The sequence below is a fragment of the Tachyglossus aculeatus genome, chromosome X4 (assembly GCF_015852505.1).
Source record: "Tachyglossus aculeatus isolate mTacAcu1 chromosome X4, mTacAcu1.pri, whole genome shotgun sequence".
Classification (NCBI taxonomy): domain Eukaryota; kingdom Metazoa; phylum Chordata; class Mammalia; order Monotremata; family Tachyglossidae; genus Tachyglossus; species Tachyglossus aculeatus.
The window spans coordinates 30101073-30115340 of record NC_052098.1 but is presented as its reverse complement, the minus strand read 5'-3'; the positions used below and the strand labels follow the sequence as shown (position 1 = coordinate 30115340).

The window sequence follows — 14268 nt, the reverse complement described above, 5'->3', positions numbered from 1 at the left end:
AACGACTGAAGGGACATGTGAGGGGCGCTCGGGGAAACTTCGTGTCTGCCGTTCACCCTCTCCCTAAGCCTCTTCGGGACGCCGCTCTCTAACGACAAGTTTTGGGCAACGTCTCCCGCGGGGGGGGGGGGGGGGAGGACACCCCTGAGGCGGAGCAGAAACCGCCCCCCCCCGCCCCGCCGTTTCCCTCACCTTTCTCTCTCCCATCCTCCCCCCTCCCATCAGGAAGAACGCGGGACGCCTTTATCTTTTTTCTCATTGAAAAATGGGGGGGGGGGGGGGATCAATAAAACAGGAACACCTTCCCCACATTTTCAGATTGTGATGTTCCTTTCCCACTCCCTCCCCAACTCGCCCTGCGTGGATTATGTCGAGAGAAGTGCCCAGTCTGCAGGATCGGGACCAGATAAAACCACATGGGGAAGCTAAGTGTCAGAGGGAGCCAGAGAAACCATTTTCCAATCGACCACAAAGGAGTGTTGAAGTGACCACACCCAAGGCATGGAGGGGGGTCATGGAGGGATTTTTTTTAAATTGTATTTATTGAGCGCTTACTGTGTGCAGAGCATTGTACTAAGCGCTTGGGAAGTACAAGCTGGCAACATATAGAGACAGTCCCTACCCAACAGTGGGCGCACAGTCTAGAAGGGGGAGACAGAGAACAAAACCAAACATACTAACAAAATAAAATAAATAGAATAGATAGGTACAAGTAAGATAAATAAATAGAGTAATAAATATGTACAAACATATATACAGGTGCTGTGGGGAAGGGAAGGAGGTAAGATGCAGGGGATGGAGAGGGGGATGAGGGGGAGAGGAAGGAAGGGGCTCAGTCTGGGAAGGCCTCCTGGAGGAGATGAGCTCTCAGTAGGGCCTTGAAGGGAGGAAGAGAGCTAGCTTGGCGGATGGGCAAAGGGAGGGTATTCCAGGCCCAGGGGAGGACGTGGGCCGGGGGTCCATGGTGGGACAGGAAGGCTGAGTAGGTACGAATGAGGTTGTCGTTAATGTAACTTGGTGATAACAAGGGCCTTTTCCCCGGGGGGGCGGAGAGAGAGTCAGTCAGGACCGGGAAGGGGGGCTGGGGGGCACTATAAGGAAGGTCGCTTAAGTGGGGGGAGGGGATGGAAGCAGGGGGCGTCTATGGCGGTGCTCGGAGGAGAGGAGCCTTCCGGGAGCAGCGGGGTCCATGCGGTGTGATGGCGGGCGGGCGGGCCTCTCGGGAACGGAGTCCCGGGCGTCTATGGGGGCGCTCTGAGGAGAGGAGCCTTCCGGGAGCGGCAAGGCCGCGCGGTGTGATGGCGGGCAGGCTGGAGGGCCTCTCAGGAACGGAGTCCCGGGCGTCTATGGCGGCGCGCTCTGAGGAGAGGATCCTTCCAGGAGCAGCAAGGCCGCACGGTGTGAAGGCGGGCGGGCCTCTCGGGAACTGAGTCCCGGGCGTCTATGGGGGCGCTCTGAGGAGAGGAGCCTTCCGGGAGCGGCAAGGCCGCGCGGTGTGATGGCGGGCAGGCTGGAGGGCCTCTCAGGAACGGAGTCCCGGGCGTCTATGGCGGCGCGCTCTGAGGAGAGGATCCTTCCAGGAGCAGCAAGGCCGCACGGTGTGAAGGCGGGCGGGCCTCTCGGGAACGGAGTCCCGGGCATCTGTGGCGGCGCTCTGAGGAGAGGATCCTTCCGGGAGCAGCGGGGGCCACGCGGTGTGATGGCGGGCGGGCGGGCCTCTCGGGAACGGAGTCCCAGGCATCTATGGCGGCGCTCTGAGGAGAGGATCCTTCCGGGAGCAGCGGGGGTCATGCGGTGTGATGGCGGGTGGGCGGGCCTCTCAGGATTCAGTTGCTTAGGGGCAGGGAATGTGTCTGTTTATTGTTACTGTACTCTCCCAAGCGCTTAGTACAGTGTTCCGCCCATAGTAAGCGCTCAATAAATGCGTGCTACACGCGCTGCCTCGAATTCCTCAACACCAACTGTCTCCTCGACCCCCTCCAGTCTGGCTTCCGTCCCCTACATTCCACGGAAACTGCCCTCTCAAAGGTCACCAATGACCTCCTGCTTGCCAATCCAATGGCTCATACTCTGGCTTTATCCTCCTTGACCTCTCAGCTGCCTTCGACACTGTGGACCACCCCCTTCTCCTCAACACGCTATCCAACCTTGGCTTCACAGACTCCATCCTCTCCAGGTTCTCCTCTTATCTCTCCGGTCCCTCATTCTGGGTCTCCTCCTCCCCCTCCCATCCCCTTACTGTGGGGGTTCCTCAAGGTTCAGTTCTTGGTCCCCTTCTGTTCTCGATCTACACTCACTCCCTTGGGGACCTCATTTGCTCCCACGGCTTCAACTACCATCTCTATGCTGATGACACCCAAATCTACATCTCTGCCCCTGCTCTCTCCCCATCCCTCCAGGCTCGCATCTCCTCCTGCCTTCAGGACATTTCCATCTGGATGTCTGCCCACCACCTAAAACTCAACATGTCCAAGACTGAACTCCTTGTCTTCCCTCCCAAACCCTGCCCTCTCCCTGACTTTCCCATCACTGTTGACGGCACTACCATCCTTCCCGTGTCACAAGCCCGCAACCTTGGTGTCATCCTCGACTCCGCTCTCTCGTTCACCCCTCACATCCAAGCCGTCACCAAAACCTGCCGGTCTCAGCTCCGCAACATTGCCAAGATCCACCCTTTCTTTTCCATCCAAACCGCTACCCTGCTCGTTCAGGCTCTCATCCTATCCCATCTGGACTACTGTATCAGCCTCCTCTCCGATCCCCCATCCTCTTGTCTCTCCCCGCTTCAATCCATATTTCACGTCACTGTCCAGATTGTCTTTGTCCAGAAACGCTCTGGGCATGTTACTCCCCTCCTCAAAAATCTCCAGTGGCTACCAATCAACCTACGCATCAGGCAGAAACTCCTCACCCTCGGCTTCAAGGCTTTCCATCACTTCACCCCCTCCTACCTCACCTCCCTTCTCTCCTTCTACAGCCCAGCCCGCACCCTCCGCTCCTCTGCCGCTTATCTCCTCACCATGCCTCGTTCTCACCTGTCCCGCCGTCAACCCCTGGCCCATGTCATCCCCCGGGCCTGGAATGCCCTCCCTCTCCACATCTGCCAAGCTAGCTCTCTTCCTCCCTTCAAGGCCCTACTGAGAGCTCACCTCCTCAAGGAGGACTTCCCAGACTGAGCCCCCTCCTTCCTCTCCCCCTCCTCCCCATCTCCATCCCCCCTGCCTTACCTCCTTCCCTTCCCCACAGCACCTGTATATATGTATATATGTTTGTGCGTATTTATTACTCTATTTTACTTGCACATATCTATTCTATTTATTTTATTTTGTTAATATGTTTTGTTTTGTTCTCTGTCTCCCCCTTCTAGACTGTGAGCCCACTGTTGGGTAGGGACTGTCTCTATATATTGCCAACTTGTACTTCCCAAGCGCTTAATACAGTGCTCTGCAAACAGTAAGCGCTCAATAAATACGATTGATTGATTGATAGAAGGGTGAGACAGACAACAAAACATATTAAAATAAAATAAATAGAATAAATATGTACAAGTAAAATAGAGTAATAAATATGTACAAACATATATACATATATATAGGTGCTGTGGGGAGGAGGGGGAGAGAAAGGGCTTAGTCTGGGAAGGCCTCCTGGAGGAGGTGAACTCTCAGTAGGGCTTTGAAGGGAGGGAGAGAGCTAGCTTGGCGGATGTGCGGAGGATGTGGGCCAGGGGTCGACGGCGGGACAGGTGAGAACAAGGCACAGTGAGGAGGTTAGCGGCCAAGGAGCGGAAGGTGCGGGCTGGGCTGTCTCCATCCCTGGGCTTTGGCTCCATATTGACACTCTTTCTCTCCCCAATTTGGGTTTGCCCATGCTCAGTCTCAGTTGTCCCCCTTCCCTAGGAGCCAGAGGATTTTTGTGAATTACAATTCCCATCAGACTCTGAAAGGTTGGAGGAGGAGCTAGCTGTCTCAGGAGCTCCTGGGAGTTGTAGTCCTGCTTCTAACTGCTCCCCAGAACCGCCCCCCCCCCCCCCCCCCCCAAACCTGGAGCCTTTCGGTAGGGTGGTCTCACCGACACCTCCCACCTCAACTTTTGAGCAGTCAATCGGGAATGGGGGGGTGGGAGGAGGGCATGACCTAGACTGTAAACTCCTGGAAGGCAGGGATCAGGCCGACTAATCTGATTCATTCATTCAGTTGATTCAGCGCTTAGAACAGTGCTTTGCACATAGTGAGTGCTTAATAAATGTCATAAAAAATTGTATTTATTGAGTGCTTACTGTGTGCAGGGCACTGTACTAAGTACTTGGGAAGTACAAATCGCCAACATATAGAGACAGTCCCTACCCAACAACGGGCTCCCAAGTGAAAGGTGTTGTGAAGATAAAAATCAATCAGTAGTATTTATTGAGCACTTACTACGTGCAGAGCACTGTACTAAGCGATGGAGATAGAGATAATATGAAAATGCTTTGGAGTAATGGTAGTGCTATACAAGTACTATAGGTATCGTTATTATTGTGTTTGTTAAGCACTGACTTGCTCCCTTTGCTCTTACCCCCTCTCCCCACCCCACAGCACTGTATATATCTGTAATTTTATTTATTTATATTGATGTCTGTTTATTTGTAATGATGACTGTCTTCTTTCCCCACCCCTCCCCCCCACCCCCGACTGAGCCCTCTGTGGGCAGGGATTGTCTGTCTTTATTGCTGTATTGTATTTTCCCAAGCACTTAGTACAGTGCTCTGCACACAGTGAGCACACAATAAATACGAATGAATAAATGAATGAACTTACTATATGCCAAGCACTGAACTACACACTGGGATAGATATAAGATAATCAGGTTGGACATTGTCCATGTCCCACATGGGGGCTCACAGTCTTAATCCCCATTTTACAGATGAGGTAGCTGAGGCCCAGAGAAATGACTTGCTGAAGGTCACACAGCAGACAGTTGGCAGAGCTGGGATTAGAACCCAGGTGCTTCTGCCTCCCAGGCCTGTGCTCTTTCCACTAGACCACACTGCTTCTCAGCAGCTTTTAAATGAACCTTTTCTGGGGTTCAAGTGCTTTGCATACTATAAGCGTTCAATAAATATGATTGAACTGAATGAATCCCCTGGAGTTCCTCCCTCACTTTTATGGAGTTGGTGCCTATGATTTTTAGTAAATCCTATAGAGTTGTCCGGTTTCAAGACGATGCTGTTGATGGTGTGTAGTAGCAAGAGTAGTAGCAATAGCATTCGCTGAGCACACACTGGGTATATTCACTATCTACACTATATACAGTGTATTTACTGTACTAAGGTACTTGGAAATTACAAAACAAGTCACATGTTTACTGTCCACAAGATTTTTATACTAGAGAAGCAGTGTGGCCTAGAGGAAGAAAGCATGGGCCTGCTGGGACTCAGAGGACCTGGATTCTAATCTTAGCTCTGTCAACTGTCTGCTGTGTGACCTTGGGCAAGTCATTTAACTTCTCTGTGCCTGAGTTACCTTATCTGTAAAATGGGGATTATATCTTGCTCCCTCTACTAAGACTGCAAGCCCTGTGTGGGACAGGAACTGTGTCCAACTTGTATCTATCCCAGTGTTTCAAACAGTGTTTGGCACATAGTAAGCACTTAACAGGTACCTGAATTAATTAAATGACGGGGGAGGGGGGAATCAGATGCAAAAAGACATACAAATACAGTAATCAAAATAAAAAAATGAAAGTTTAACTGAATGAGCATATGTGTGTATATATATATATCCACACACACATATATAATATATATGTACACAAATAAGTGCTACAAAGGGTATAAATGAATGCTACATGAGAATGTAACCAAAGCTGTGAGTGTCCTTGGGACACTTCCATGCTGTGCCAGGGAAAAGATGGTAGTGCATCTTTTCTTGTTTCTAGCCATTCAGAACGAGACACCAATGGTTAAGAGGGAAAAGGTATATACTATCACCAGCAGGACCAGCAAGAGTTCTCCTTCTACCTCTCCAGACAATCCTTCTAATTTATTCATTAATGGTGGCATTGTTAAGCACCTACTATGTTGCCAAGCACTGTTCTAAGCCTAGGGGTAGGTATGAGATAATCAGGTCAGACACAGTCCCTCTCCCACATGGGGATCACAGTCTAGTGGTGAGGGAGAACAGGTATTCTTCATTTTACAGATGACAAAACAGGCACAGAGAAGTTAAGTGACAGGTCCAAGGTCACGCAACGGGAAAGTGGCTGAGCTGAGATTAGAACTCAGGTTCTCTGACTCCCAGATCCGTGCTCTTTCCACTAAGCCATGTTGCTTCTCATTCCCTTTCACCAGCTCCTCCTCTGTCTTCCACTCCCAAACTGTGGGTGTCCTTCAAGGCCCGGTTCTGGTTCCCCTTCTCTTCTCAATTTACACTTATTCTCTCGGGGAGCTCATCAAATCCCAAACTACCACCTATGAGATGCCTCCCAAATCTACCTTGCTAACCCTCACCTCTTTCTCTGCAACCTCTCATTTCCTCCTATCTCCAGGTCATCTTTACATAAATGTTCTACCAACACCTCAAGTTCATTATGTCAAAAATTAGACTGTTCATCTTCCACCATTCATTCATTCATTCAATCGTATTTATTGAGCGCTTACTGTGTGCAGAGCACTGTACTAAGAGCTTGGGAAGTACAAGCTGGCAACATATAGAGACGGTTCCTACCCAACAGCAGGCTCACAGTCTAGAAGGGGGAGACAGAGAACAAAACAACACATATTAACAAAATAAAATAAATAGAATCAATATGTACAAATAAAATAGAGTAATAAATACGTACAAACATACATACATATATACAGGTGCTGTGGGGAAGGGAAGGAGGTAAGGGGGGGAGAGGAAGGAGGGGGCTCAGTATGGGAAGGCCTCCTGGAGGAAGTGAGCTCTCAGTAGGGCTTTGAAGGGAGGAAGAGAGCTAGCTTGGCGGATGTGCGGAGGGAGGGCATTCCAGGCCAGGGGGAGGACGTGGGCTGGGGGTCGACGGCAGGACAGGCGAGAACGAGGCATGGTGAGGAGATTAGCAGCAGAGGAGAGGAGGGTGCGGGCTGGGCTGTAGAAGGAGAGAAGGGAGGTGAGGTAGGAGGGGGCGAGGTGATGGAGAGCCTTGAAGCTGAGGGTGCGGAGTTTTTGCCTGATGCAAATCTTCTACTCTACCTCACTTTCCTATTAATCAATCAATCGTATTTATTGAGTACTTACTTTGTGCAGAGCACTGTACTAAGCGCTTGGGAAGTACAAGTTGGCAACATATAGAGACGGTCCCTACCCAACAGTGGGCTCAGTCTAGAAGGGGGAGACAGAGAACAAAACAAAACATATTAACAAAATAAAATAAATAGAATTTACACTTAATAACATCACCATCCTCCCCATCTCTCAAGACCACCACTGTGGCATTATCTTTGACCCCTCCCTTTCTTTCAGCCATCACATTCAGTCCACGTGACAACCCCTGCTTTGGTGAGGCTCCCTATTTCATTTAAAAAGCAGATTCTGCTTTGAGAAGTGGCAGGATTTCTGCTAATTGTAGGAAAGCAGCGTGGCCTAGTGGATAAGCACGGAGCTGGGAGCCAAGGACATAGGTTCTATCCCCAGCTCGGCCACTTGCCTACTGTGTGACCTTGGGCAATCACTCAACTTCTCTGTCCCTCAGTTTCCTCCCTCCTGCTTAGTTTGTGAGCCCCATGTGGGACAGGGTCTATATCTGGCTTGATTAACTTGTATCGACCCCAGCACTTAGAACAGTGTTTGACACATAATAATAATGAGGGCATTTGTTAAGCGCTTACTATGTGCGAAGCGCTGTCTGAGTGCTGGGGTGGATACAAGGTGATCAGGTTGTCCCACGTGGGGCTCACAGTCTTAATCCCCATTTTACAGATGAGGTAACTGAGGCACAGAGAAGTTAAGTGACTTGCCCAAAGTCACACAGCTGACAAGCGGCAGAGCTGGAATTAGAACCCACGGCCTCTGACTCCCAAGCCAGGGCTCTTTCCACTGAGCCACGCTGCTTCTCAATAATTATGGTATTTAAGCGCTTACTGTGTACCAAGAACTGTTCTAAATGCTGGGGTAGATGTAAGGTGATCAGGTTGCCCCACGTGGGGCTCACAGTCTTCACTTCTATTTTACATATTCATTCATTCAATCGTATTTATTGAGCGATATGAGGTAACTGAGGCACAAAGAAATTACACAGCAGACAAGTAGCACCAAGTAGCACCAAGCATAAATAGTGAGCGCTTAACAAACAGAAAAAAAAACAAAAATCCTGACAATCCTGACTCCATGGCATTTCTAGAATCCATCTAAACTTCCTGTCCATCTAAACTGCCACCCCAATGGTCCAGCACTTATCATAACTGAGCTGGATAACTGCATCAGCCTCCACGCTGATCTCCCTGTTTCCAGTCACTCCCCATTGCAGGCCATGCTTCATTCTGCTGCAGAGATCCTTTTTCTACAATATCATTGTATGCATGTCCCCCCACGCCTCAAAAACCCTCAGCGGTTGCCCATTTCTCTGTGTCGAACAGAAACTCTTATCAGCACTCAAAGAGCTCTCTCCTTCCTACATAACCTCCCACTCTCACCCAGCTTGCAATCTTTGTACTTTCAAGCTAACATGCTCACTTTGTCTTAGTTTTGTCTCTCCCACTGCCAATCTCTCACTCACTCCTTCCCTTCTGCCTAGATCTCCCTGCCCTTTCAAATCTTCCAGGCCCCAGCTCTCCCTATTTTTAAAGCCCATTTGAAATTGCACCTTCTCCAGGAGGCCTTCACCGATTTTTTTATGGTATTTGGTATGCGCTTACTATGTGCCAGGCACTGTGCTAAGCACTGGGGTGGATACAAGATAATCAAGTTGGACACAATCTCTTTCCCGTAATGGGCTCACAGTCTTAATCCCAATTTTACAGAATAGGTAACTGAGGGGCAGAAAAGTTAAGTGACTTGCCCAAGGTCACACAGCAGGCAAGTGGTGGAGCCGGGATTAGAACTCAGGTCCCTCTGATTCCCAGACCTGTTCTCTCTCCATTAGGCCACACTGCTTCTCACCACCTCAACATTTTTGCACCACCGTTTATATGCACTCACAACCTCTGTAACACCTCAGTACACATAGGCTTGCATACTCTCTTATCTAAGGATTTACTCAAACATATATCTATCTTTCCATTCTCCTTTTTCTTCTATATGTAGTAAGATTGTGTCTCCACTGGTAAACTATAAAATCCTTCACATCTTGAAGACTGTAAGCTCCTTGTGGGCAGGGAAGGTGTGTACCAACTCTGTTATATTGTACTTTCCCAGTGCTTAGTACAGTGCTCTGCACACAGTAAGCGCTCAATAAATACCATTAATTGATCGATTGATGATGGAGATTAACCTTCTAACTACCATATTACTGAGCTCTGCCCACAAAGGGCACTAATAAATACTATGGACTGGGCACTTTAAAAATGACACCGTTCACTTCAGTCAAGTGAGCTGAATTGCTGAAATCAGCAAGGGCAATCTGAATTAATGTCTTCATTTGCCAAGGAGCCTTTCAAACATTAGGTACCATAGAAAGAGAAGACTCCCAAAGGAAAGGGAAGGAGCGTGGCCTAGCAGAAAACACACAGAGCTGGGGTCAAGAGATCTGGGTTCTAATACAGGCTGTGCCACTTGCCTGCTCTGTGAGTTTGGGCAAGTCACTTGACTTCTGTGTGCCTCAGTTTTCTCATCTGTAAAATGGGGATTTAATACTTGCTCACCCTCCAGTTTGGCATGTGAGCCCCAGAGACAGGGGTTTCACCTGATGTATATTGGCATATAGTAAATGTTTGACAAATATTATTATTAAGCATTCTGAAACAGTAGATGTCAAAATGGTCACCTGGTGTAGGCCTCAAAGTATATCTTTGGCCCCTTTCATCATTTATTCATCATATATATATTCATCACCTGTATATATGTATATATGTTTGTACATATTTATTACTCTATTTATTTATTTATTCATTTTACTTGTACATATCTATTCTATTTATTTTATTTTGTTAGTATGTTTGGTTTTGTTCTCTGTCTCCCCCTTTTAGACTGTGAGCCCACTGTTGGGTAGGGACTGTCTCTATATGTTGCCAACTTGTACTTCCCAAGCGCTTAGTACAGTGCTCTGCACACAGTAAGTGCTCAATAAATACGATTGATTGATTGATTTATAGACTTAAAATAATACTCAGCCCCTAGTTCCTACAGTAAGAACATTGCGAAGGTTAATGAGGTGTTCTGTCTTTAAAGAAAAACATTGTAAGAGATGAGGCTAGTGAAGCTTAACTGAGGAATGCTGTATCTCCTTCCATTTGTAGAGCTGTTTCTTCCCACAAAGCTGGAATCACATTACCAAGGGTCGGGATAAGTCTAGGTAGAAAGGATGGGCAAGGTTTATTATGGGAAATGGGGAAGAAAGATAATAGTAATTTGTCCATGGTCCCTAAGCAGGCCAGCTAAACTAGGAAGAAGGCTCTGGTTTCCTGGACTATTGTACTCCAAAATTTTCCACTGGGTAGGCCAATTTATTCCCCATCTGAGGCAATTCCCTGGTGTAAAGACCAGAGTCTGCTGTGTGATCTTGGGCAGGTCACTTAACTTCTATGTGCCTCAGTTATCTACTTGTAAAATGGGGAAAGACTGTGAACCCTATCTGGGACAGAGACTGTCCAACCCGCTTAGCTCGTATCTACCCCAGTGCTTAGTACAGTGCCTGGCATGGCCAAGTGGAAAGAGCCCAGGTCTGAGAGTCAGAGGACCTGTGTTCTAATCCCAGCTCTGCCACTTGTCTGCTGTGTGACCTTGGGCAAGTCACTTTACTTCTCTGTGACTCAGTTCCCTCATCTGCAAAATGGGGTTCAATTCCCATTCTCCCTCCCACCTAGACTGTGAACCCCATGTGGGACCTGATGATCTTTCATCTACCGCAGCACTAAGTACAGAGCTTGACACATAGTAAACACTTAACGAAAGCCCCAATTATTATCATTATTATCACTTAACAAATGCCATTAAAAACAAAAAAAAGGGAAACTAAACTAGCTCTCCATGTCATTCAGGGTGTGCACTCCAGGAACGGCAATGAAGCAATGAGAAGCCGCACGGCCTAGTGGATAGAGCACAGGCCTGGGAGCCAGAAGGACTTGGTTTGTAATCCTGAGTTCTCCAGTTGTCTGCTGTGACCCTGAGTGAATCACTTCACTTCTCTGTGCCTCAGTTCCCTCACCTGTAAAATGGGGATTAAGACCCTGAGCCCCATGAGGGACAGGGCCTGCACCCAACAGTCCCGGTCCTTATGGTTATAGTGTACTCTCTCAAGCACTTAGTACAGTGAGAAGAGAAGCAGCATGGCTTAGTGGAAAGAGCGCAGGCTTGGGAGTCAGAGGTCGTGGATTATAATCCCGGACCCGCCACTTGTCTGTTGTGTGACCTTGAGCAAGTCACTTCACTTCTCTGTGCCTCATCTGTTACCTCATCTGTTACCTCATCTGTAAAATGGGGACAGTGCTTGGCACATAGTATACACTTAACAAATACCATTAGTATTATTACCCCAGCGCTAAGAACAGTGCTTAGCACATTGGAGAAGCAGCATGGCTCAGTGGAAAGAGCATGGGCTTGGGAGTCAGAGGTTGTGAGTTCTAATCCATGCTCCGCTACTCATCAGCTGTGTAACTTTGGGGAGGTCACAACTTCCCTGGGCTTCAGTTCCCTCATCTGTAAAATGGGGATTAAGACTATGAGCCCCATGTGGGACAACCTGATTACCTTGTACCTCCCCCAGTGCTTAGAACAGTGCTTGGCACATAATAAGCGCTTAACAAATACCATTAATATCATTATTAAGCGCTTAACAAATACCGTAATTATTATCATTATTACAGTGCTTTGCACACAGTCAACAATAAACACGACTGAATGCCCACCGAGTTTAACACTTCCCACGTGCGCATGCGCGAAGAGGGGTACAGCTTCCGGGTTAGCTGGCACAAGTTGCCGGGTCACGTGTTTCGGGCGGAAGAGGCTGACAGGAAAGGAGACCGCCCCGCCGCTTTACTATGAGGCAGCCCGTCACCCGCCGCACCCTTGAATGGATCTATTCTGGGGTAGGTCCTGAGTTCGTTTGCCCCGACCCCCTCCCTCCTCGCCTCAGTGAGGCCCTGCCCGGCTCGCCGCGGGCGTGAACGCGGCCAACGAACGGCCCCGTGTTTCAGCTCCTCCCCGCCGACCAGACCTACCCCTTTCTTCCCATCAATCAATCGTATTTATTGAGCGCTTACTGTGTGCAGAGCACCGTACTAACCGTTCGGGAGAGCACAACAATACACAGTAATAATATTGGTACTTAAGTGCTTACTATGTGCCAAGCACTGTTCTAAGCACTGGGGTGGTTACAAGTTAATCGGGTTGGACACAGTCCCTGTCCCACATGGGGGCTCACTGCCTTAATCCCCGTTTTACAGATGAGGGAATTGAGGCCCAGATAAGTGAAGTGATTCAACCGAGGTCACACAGCAGTCAAGGCAGAAGCAGCGTGGCTCAGGGGAAAGAGCCTGGGCTTTAGAGCCAGAGGTCATGGGTTCAAATCCGGACTCCACCAATTGTCAGCTGTGTGGCGTTGGGCAAGTCATTTCACTTCTCTGTGCCTCAGTTCTCTCATCTGTAAAGTGGGGATTAAGACTGTGAGCCCCCCATGGGACAACCTCATCACCTTGTAAACTCCCCAGCGCTTAGAACAGTGCTTTGCACATAGTAAGCACTTAATGCCATCATTATTATTATTAAGGGGCGGAGGTGGGATCAGAACCCAGATCCTTCTGACTCCCAGGCCCGTGCTCCATCCACTGAGCCACGCTGCTTCTCAAGTACTGGAGTGCCCTCCCACTTTTCTCTGCTTCCCTCTCCCTGCTGCTCTTTAAATCCGTGTATGGTCAGGGTGCTTCTCTTCCCAAGGTGGAGGGCTTTCCCTGGTACCAGAGAGGAATTCTAAGTGGAATATTGCTCCTGATGTTGAGTTTAGGAGGCAAGGTGTGACTTACAAGGGTATTTTTAATTTTCAGATGCTTATTACAGTTGTGTTACTTTCATGGGGATATGTTATCTATGCAACAAGACTAGCAGCTCACTGGGAGCTAGAAAAGGAAGACTTCAGTATGAAAGAAGCTGGATAACTGCCCTGAGCTTAACGCATCTTCTGTACCCCATTCAATAAAGTTTGCTTCAGAATATGCCTTTAGGAGTTACATTGCATCGTAATAAAAAACTACTTTAACATGTTTGCCAATTTTTACCAAAACGCTAACTGTCCGCCTGCACATCTCTGCCACTCCTTAGAAGCCTCCAATGGTTACCCATTCATTTCTGCATCAAGCATAAATTTACCATTGTGCTTTAAAAGTAGTGTTGTCTTCTGTCTTCCCACTACACTCCAGCTCACTTGTCCTTTTCATTCATTCATTCGTATTTATTGAGTGCTTACTGTGTGCAGAGTACTGTACTAAGCGCTTTGGAACTACAAGTTGGCAACATATAGAGACGATCCCTATTCAACAACGGGCTCAGTCTAGATGGGGGAGACCTTCCCTTCAAGGTAACCGTTTCATTTTACCTCGTTACTCCCCCCTTCAAATCTGCCAGGCCACAGCTCTCCCAAATCTTCAGAGCTCCCCTGAAATTCCACCTTCTCCAGGAGGCAACCAACCCCCAATTCATTTTCTTCTCTCTTGTACTTTGTACAAGAGCACTATACTAAGAGCTTGGGAGAGTACAATAGTTGCTAGATATGATTGATTAATGGTATCTGAGCCCTCAAGGACCTCACAGTCAAGTAGGGTAGACACACTAACCAACCTCAGCATGTCTGCATTTATAGCCAACCATAGAACTTTTAAAAAATGACTTATGTACTCCATTTAACCAATCATTTATTGAGCACTCTGTGTGCAGAGCACTATATTAGGCACTGGGGAAAGTACAACATAGTAGACATGTTCCCTGCCCACAGAGAGCTTACAGTCTAGAGAGGGAGACTAATACGAATACATAAATTTTGGATATCTACTTAATAGTTGTGGGGCTGAGGGAAGAATTAGTAAAGGGTGAAAATGCAAGGGTTATTCAGAAGGAAAAGGGAGTAGACAATATGAGGACTTAGCTAGGTAAGGCTCCAACAAGTAACCACCACAGTATTTAT

The 14268-nt window shown here is 48.2% G+C and overlaps 1 long non-coding RNA gene across 1 annotated transcript; it reads left to right on the top strand.

The window, feature by feature from the left end:
• Positions 1-12088: 12088 nt before the first annotated feature.
• On the top strand, positions 12089-13347 carry LOC119948166. The gene is made up of 2 exons (XR_005456628.1): positions 12089-12181; positions 13136-13347. It is a non-coding gene; the product is annotated as an uncharacterized LOC119948166 (long non-coding RNA).
• Positions 13348-14268: the final 921 nt, after the last annotated feature.